This window comes from Arachis duranensis, chromosome 4 (assembly GCF_000817695.3).
Source record: "Arachis duranensis cultivar V14167 chromosome 4, aradu.V14167.gnm2.J7QH, whole genome shotgun sequence".
NCBI classification, from domain to species: Eukaryota; Viridiplantae; Streptophyta; class Magnoliopsida; order Fabales; family Fabaceae; genus Arachis; species Arachis duranensis.
The window spans coordinates 61,232,082-61,240,335 of record NC_029775.3 but is presented as its reverse complement, the minus strand read 5'-3'; the positions used below and the strand labels follow the sequence as shown (position 1 = coordinate 61,240,335).

Genomic DNA, 8,254 nt, shown 5'->3' with positions numbered 1-8,254 from the left:
TCAATAGGGAACTCCTTCTTGTCTGGAAGACATCCCATGAGGTCTTCCTCATTGGTATTCATGTCCTCCCCTTCCTCTCTAGGTTTGGCCATTTTAATTATGTCAATGGCCTTGCACTCTCTTTTTGGATTCTCTTCAGTATTGCTTGGGAGAGTGCTAGGAGGAGTTTCAGTGATTTTCTTACTCAGCTGGCCCACTTGTGCCTCCAAATTTCTAATAGAGGTCCTTGTTTCACTCATGAAACTTAAAGTGGCCTTAGACAGATCAGAGACTATATTTGCTAAGCTAAAGGAGTTATGCTCAGAATTCTCTGTCTGTTGCTGAGAATATGATGGAAAAGGCTTGCTATTGCTGAGCCTATTTCTTCCACCATTATTAAAGCCTTGTTGAGGATTTTGTTGATCCTTCCATGAGAAATTCGGATGATTTTTCCATGAGGAATTATAGGTGTTCCCATAGGGTTCACCCATGCAATTTACCTCTGCCATTGTAGGGTTCTCAGGATCATAAGCTTCTTCTTCAGAAGATGCCTCTTTATTATTGTTGGATGGATTTTGCCATCCATTCAGACTTTGAGAAATCATGTTGACATAATGAGTCAACATTTTTTTCTGAGCCAATATGGCATTCAGAGCATCAATTTCAAGAACTCCCTTCCTCTGAGGTGTCCCATTACTCACAGAATTCCTCTAAGAAGTGTACATGAACTGGTTACTTGCAACCATGTCAATGAGTTCTTGAGCTTCTGCAGGCTTTTTCTTTAGGTGAATGGATCCACCTGCAGAATGGTCCAGTGCCATCTTAGAGAACTCAGATAGACTATAATAGAATATATCCAAAATGGTCCACTCCGAAAGCATGTCAGAAGGACACCTTTTGGTCATCTGCTTGTATCTTTCCCAAGCTTCATAGAGGGATTCACCATCTTTTTGTTTGAAGGTCTGAACATCCACTCTAAGCTTGCTCAGCTTTTGAGGAGGAAAGAACTCAGCCAAGAAGTCCGTGACTAGCTTATCCCAAGAGTCCAGGCTATCTTTAGGTTGTGAGTCCAACCATGTTCTAGCTCTGTCTCTTATAGCAAAAGGGAAAAGCATAAGCCTGTAGACTTCAGGATCTACTCCATTAGTCTTAACAGTCTCACAGATCGGCAAGAACTCAGTTAAAAACTGATAGTGATCTTCTGATGGAAGTCCATGAAACTTGCAGTTCTGTTGCATTAGAGCAACTAGTTGAGGTTTCAGCTCAAAATTATTTACTTGAACAGCATGGATTGAGATGCTTCTTCCATCAAATTTGGAAGTAAGTGTAGTATAATCACCAAGCATCCTCCTTTCATTATTATTTTCGGCTGCCATCTCCTCTTCCTTTTCGAAAATTTCTGTAAGGTTGTCTCTGGATTGTTGTAATTTAGCTTCTCTTAGTTTCCTCTTCAGAGTCCTTTCAGGTTCATGATCTGCTTCAACAAGAATATTCTTGTCCTTGCTCCTGCTCATATGAAAAAAAGGGAACAGAAAATAATAATAGGGATCCTCTTTACCACAATAAAAAGATTCTTTTATGTTAGTAGAAGAAGAAAAGAATAGAAGAAGGAGAAGAGGAAAATTTGAACTCAGAGAGGAAGAAGGGGTTCGAATTTTAAGATGAAAAGAAGTGTTAGTAAATGAATAAATAAACAGAAAAAGATGAGAGAGGGAGAAATTCAAAAATAAATTTTGAAAAAAGGGTTAGTGATTTTCGAAAATTAGAAAGAGAAAACTAGTTAGGTGGTTTTGAAAAAGATAAGAGATAAACAAAAAATCAATTAGTTAGTTGAAAAAGATTTGAAAATCAATTTTGAAAAGATAAGAAGTTAGAAAAGATATTTTGAAATCAAATTTTTGAAAAAGATATGATTTGAAAAAGATATTTTGAAAAGATATGATTGAAAAAGATATTTTGGAAAAGATTTGATTTTTAAAATTAAAATTGATTACTTGACTAACAAGAAAATAAAAGATATGACTCTAGAATTTAAAGATTGAACCTTTCTTAACAAGAAAGTAACAAACTTCAAATTTTTGAATCAATCACATTAATTGTTAGTAAAGTTTTCAAAATTTTGAAATAAAGATAAGAAAAAGATTTTGAAAATAAATTTATAAATTTTAAAAAATAATAAAAAATGAAAAAGATTTTATTTTTGAAAAACATTTTGAAAAGATAAGATTTTTAAGATTGAAAATTTGACATGACTTATAAGAAATAGCTAGGTTTTAAAAAATTTTTGAGTAAGTCAACTCAAATTTTCGGAAATTACGAGTAAAATAAGGAAAAGATATTTTTTTATTTTTGAATTTATAATGATGAGAGTGAAAAACACAAAAATGACTCATAACATGAAAATTATGAATCAAAATACATGATGCATGCAAGAACACTATGAATGTCAAGATGAACACCAAGAACACTTTGAAGATCAAGATGAACATCAAGATTTATTTTTGAAAACTTTCAAGAAAAGAAAAACATGCAAGACACCAAACATAGAAATCCTTAATGCTTAGACACTATGAATGTAAAAATGCATATGAGAAACAACAAAAAACACAAACAAGAAAATATCAAGATCAAACAAGAAGACTTACCAAGAACAACTTGAAGATCATGAAGAACACCATGCATGAGTTTTCGAAAAATGCACAAATTTTTAAAGACATGCAATTGACACCAAACTTAAAAATTGAAACTAGACTCAAGTAAGAAACACAAAATATTTTTGGTTTTTATGATTTTATTAATTTTTTTGTTTTTTTAAATTAAATAATTTTTTGAAAAACAAAAACAAAGAAAATTTTTTAAAATTTTTTGAAAACTTTTTGAAAAGAAAATTACCTAATCTGAGCAACAAGATGAATCGTCAGTTGTCCAAACTCGAACAATCCCGGGCAACGGTGCCAAAAACTTTGTCCACGAAATTGTGATTATCAACAATGGCGCCAAAAACTTGGTAGCGCTCTCAAACGTGAATCACACTTTGTCATAACTTTGCACAACTAACCAGCAAGTGCACTGGGTCATCCAAGTAATAAACCTTACGTGAGTAAGGGTCGATCCCATGGAGATTGTTGGTATGAAGCAAGCTAGGGTCATCTTGTAAATCTCAGTTAGGCGAATTCAAATGGTTATAAAGGTTTCGAAATTAATAATAAATAAAACATAGAATAAGATAGAGATACTTATGTAAATCATTGGTAGGAATTTTGGATAAGTGTATGGAGATGTTGTGCTCCTTCTGAATCTCTGCTTTCTTGCTGCTTTCATCCAATCCTTCTTACTCCTTTCCATGGCAAGCTGTATGTAGGGCATCACCATTGTCAATGGCTACTTCCCATCCTCTCAGTGAAAATGGTCCAAATGCTCTTATTAAAGCATGGCTAATCATCTGTCGGTTCTCGATCATGTCGGAATAGAATCCATTGATTCTTTTGCGTCTGTCACTATGCCCAACAATCGCAAGTTTGAAGCTCATCACAATCATTCAATCCTTGAATCCTATTTGGAATACCACAGACAAGGTTTAGACTTTCTGATTTCTCAAGAATGGCCACCAATAATTCTAGTTTATACCACGAATATCCTGATTAAGGAATCCAAGAGATACACGCCCGTTCTAAGGTAGAATGGAAGTGGTTGTCAGGTCAGTCACGCATTCATAGGTGAGAATGATGATAAGTGTCACAGATCATCACATTCATCATGTTGAAGTGCAACGAATATCTTAGAACAAGAATAAGCTGAATCGAATAGAAAATAGTAGTAATTGCATTAAAACTCGAGGTACAGCAGAGCTCCACACCCTTAATCTTTCGCGTGGGATGAGTGTTGTACAATTGACGCGTTTGCGTCAGGGACGCGAACGCGTGGGCTATTTTGTGCTAAATGCACACCAGCCGCACGATTCCAACCCAACTTTCTGGGCGTTGGATCTTTACGCCGATTTTCATTCCACGCCCACGCGTGGCCTACGCGCTCTTGTGGGGTGATTTTTTTTATGCAGTATGCAGAATGCAAAATGCAATGAATGTCATGCAAAAATTCCAGGTTCAATCAAAATTTAAAAACAGACTAAACTGAAAAATGAACGATCATACCATGGTGGGTTGTCTCCCACCTAGCACTTTTAGTTAAAGTCCTTAAGTTAGACGTTTGATGAGCTTTCTGTTATAATGGCTTGTGCTTAAATTCATCTAGAAATCTCCACCAATGTTTGGAATGCCAGCAGCCTTCGGGGTCCCAAACAAGGTACGTAAAGCCCTTAGGTGATTTCAAACAGGCTTCAAGGCTCTCGGGGTGTTGAATGTTAGAATAGATTCCAGGATCCCATACTTTACTTTTGCACCCGTGTTTGTCTTGATCTACATTTTTCTAGCCAGGTGGTGAGTAATCTGAATTCTCACTGTAGTGACCAAACAGCTTCCGAGATCCTTTCAATTGAGCTTGACACCAATCCTTACACGTCAAATTGAAGTGCAAAACTTCATTGAATCTTGCATACCAGCTCTGAGTGCGAGTCATTTCCCTTTTACTTTTAAAGCCACAAAGAGCTCTAAGCTGGCCATCTGTTTCAAGTAAACCATATTCAAGTGGAAAAGTAAAGATAAACTAAGGATTTTACCCACTTGAAGTTTGTATTGGATAGTAATGGCCTTGGGATAGGTGTGTCCAGCGGTTTTGCAACCTCTACTCTCTTGTGGTCTTTTGTGAATTCCTCCACCTCTTTGCAAACTTTTTCAATTTCAACCATGTCTTGATCAAGGTCCTCGATTTCTTCTTCATCATCATTCAAGTCATAAGTTGGAGGTTGAGAAAAATCTACCTCAGCATCATCTTCGTATTCACTCGGGGAAGATTCTTCTGTCTCAAAGAATTCACTTGCGGATGCAAGTTCATTACTAAGAGAACTTGACGTGTGATTATCATCATCAAGAAAACTTGCCTCTTGGGTTATTTTGTCCAGTTCCTTATATGATACCTGCTTTGGGGGTTGTGCACTATCCTCCTTAGTATCAATTGTAACGCCCTTGACGGAATTCTCCACAACTCTGGATTCCCGTGGAGGTTCAGTGGTGCACGAAATTGTGATCATCAATGGCTACAGTCCCGTCCTCTCAGTGAAAATGTTCAACGCGCTCTGTCACCGCACGGCTATTTAGCTATCGGTTCTCGATCATGTCGGAATAGAATCCAGTGATTCTTTTGCGTCTGTCACTAATGCCCCAAAATCGCGAGTTTGAAGCTCGTCACAGTCATTCAATCCTCGAATCCTACTCAGAATACCATAGACAAGGTTTAGACCTTCTGGATTCTCTTGAATGCCACCATCAATTCTAGCTTATACCACGAAGATTCCGGTTAAGAAATCCAAGAGATATCCACTCAATCTATGGTAGAACGGAGGTGGTTGTCAGGCACACGTTCATAGGTGAGAATGATGATGAGTGTCACGGATCATCACATTCATCAAGTTGAGGAACAAGTGATATCTTAGAACAAGAATAAGCTGAATTGAATAGAAGAACAATAGTAATTGCATTAATACTCGAGGTACAGCAGAGCTCCACACCTTAATCTATGGTGTGTAGAAACTCCACCGTTGAAAATACATAAGAACAAAGTCTAGGCATGGCCAAGAGGCCAGCCCCCATAATCTAAGAACTAGATGTCCAAAGATGATCTAGAGATCTAAAGTGATCAAAAGATGAAAATACAATAGTAAAAGGTCCTATTTGTAGAGAACTAGTAGCCTAGGGTTTACAAAGATGAGTAAATTACATAAAAATCCACTTCCGGGCCCACTTGGTGTGTGCTTGGGCTGAGCATTGAAGCTTTCATGTGTAGAGACTTTTCTTGGAGTTAAACGCCAGCTTTTGTGCTAGTTTGGGCGTTTAACTCCCATTCTTGTGCCAGTTCCGGCGTTTTACGCTAGAATTCTTGAGCTGACTTGAAACACCTGTTTGGGCCATCAAATCTCGAGCAAAGTATGTACTATTATACATTTCTGGAAAGCCCATGATGTATACTTTCCAACGCAATTGAGTTCGCACCAATTGGGCTTCTGTAGCTCCGGAAAATCTACTTCGAGTGCAGGGAGGTCAGAATCCAACAGCATCTGCAGTCCTTTTCAGCCTCTAAATCAGATTTTTGCTCAGGTCCCTCAATTTCAACCAGAAAATACCTGAAATCACAGAAAAACACACAAGCTCATAGTAGAGTCTAGAAAAGTGAATTTTAACTAAAAACTAATAAAAATATAATAAAAACTAACTAAAACATACTAAAAACATACTAAAAACAATGCCAAAAAGTGTATAAATTATCCACTCATCACAACACCAAACTTAAATTGTTGCTTGTCCCCAAGCAACTGAAAATCAAATAAGATAAAAAGAAGAGAATATGCAATGAATTCCAAAAACATCTATGAAGATCAGTATTAATTAGATGAGCGGGGCTTTTATCTTTTTGCCTCTGAACAGTTTTGGCATCTCACTCTATCCTTTGAAATTCAGAATGATTGGCTTCTATAGGAACTCAGAATCCAGATAGTGTTATTGATTCACCTAGTTAAGTATGATGATTCTTGAACACAGCTACTTTATGAGTCTTGGCCGTGGCCCAAAGCACTCTGTCTTCCAGTATTACCACCGGATACATACATGCCACAGACACATAACTATGTGAACCTTTTTAGATTGTGACTCAGCTTTGCTAGAGTCCCCAATTAGAGGTGTCCAGGGTTCTTAAGCACACTCTTTTTGCCTTGGATCATGACTTTATTTATCTTTTTCTTTTTTTTCTCTTTCTTTTCTCTTTTTTTTTCACTGTATTTTCTTGCTTCAAGAATCATTTTTATGATTTTTCAGATCCTCAGTAACATGTCTCCTTTTTCATCACTCTTTCAAGAGCCAACATTCATGAACAACAAATTCAAAAGACATATGCACTGTTCAAGTATACATTCAGAAGTCAAAGTATTGCCACCACATCAAAATAATTAATCTGTTATAAAATTTGAAATTCATGCAATTATTCTCCTTTTCAATTAAGAACATTTTTCATTTAAGAAAGGTGGTGGATTCATAGGACATTCATAACTTTAAGGCATAGACACTAAGACACTAATGATCATGTAATAATACACAAACATAGATAAACATAAGCATAAAAAAATTCTAAAAATAGAAAAATAAAGAACAAGGAGATTAAAGAACGGGTCCACCTTAGTGATGGCGGCTTGTTCTTCCTCTTGAAGATCTTATGGAGTGCTTGAGCTCCTCAATGTCTCTTCCTTGCCTTTGTTGCTCCTCTCTCATGGTTTTTTGATCTTCTCTAATTTCATGGAGGAGGATGGAATGTTCTTGGTGCTCCACCCTTAGTTGTCCCATGTTGGAACTCAACTCTCCTAGGGAGGTGTTGATTTGATCCCAATAGTTTTGTGGAGGAAAGTGCATCCCTTGAGGCATCTCAGGGATTTCATGATGAGTGGGATCTCTTGTTTGCTCCATCCTTTTCTTAGTGACGGGCTTGTCCGCATCAATGAGGATGTTTCCCTCTATGTCAATTCCGACTGAATAATAGAGGTGACAAATGAGATGAGGGAAGGCTAACCTTGCCAAGGTAGAGGACTTGTCTGCCACCTTATAAAGTTCTTGGGATATAACCTCATGAACTTCTACTTCCTCTCCAATCATGATGCTATGAATCATGATAGCCCGGTCTATAGTAACTTCGAACCAGTTGCTAGTGGGAATGATTGAGCATTGGATAAACTCCAACCATCCTCTAGCCACGGGCTTGAGGTCATGCCTTCTCAGTTGAACCGGCTTCCCTCTTGAATCTTTCTTCCATTGAGCGCCCTCTTCACAAATGTCTATGAGGACTTGGTCCAACCTTTGATCAAAGTTGACCCTTCTAGTGTAAGGGTGTTCATCTCCTTGCATCATAGGCAAGTTGAATGCCAACCTTACATTTTCCGAACTAGAATCTAAGCATTTCCCCCGAATCATTGTAAGCCAATTCTTTGGGTCCGGGTTCACACTTTGATCATGGTTCTTGGTGATCCATGCATTGGCATAGAATTCTTGAACCATTAAGATCCCGACTTGTTGAATGGGGTTGGTAAGAACTTCCTAACCTCTTCTTCGGATCTCATGTCGGATCTCCGGATATTCACTCTTTTTTAGTTTGAAAGGGACCTCGGGGATCACCTTCTTCA

General features: G+C 37.5%; 1 non-coding gene across 1 annotated transcript; it reads left to right on the top strand.

The window, feature by feature from the left end:
- Nucleotides 1-854: 854 nt before the first annotated feature.
- Nucleotides 855-962, top strand: LOC127747170 (small nucleolar RNA R71). Its single transcript, XR_008008974.1, has one exon. It is a non-coding gene; the product is annotated as a small nucleolar RNA R71 (small nucleolar RNA).
- The last annotated feature ends 7,292 nt before the right edge of the window (nt 963-8,254 follow it).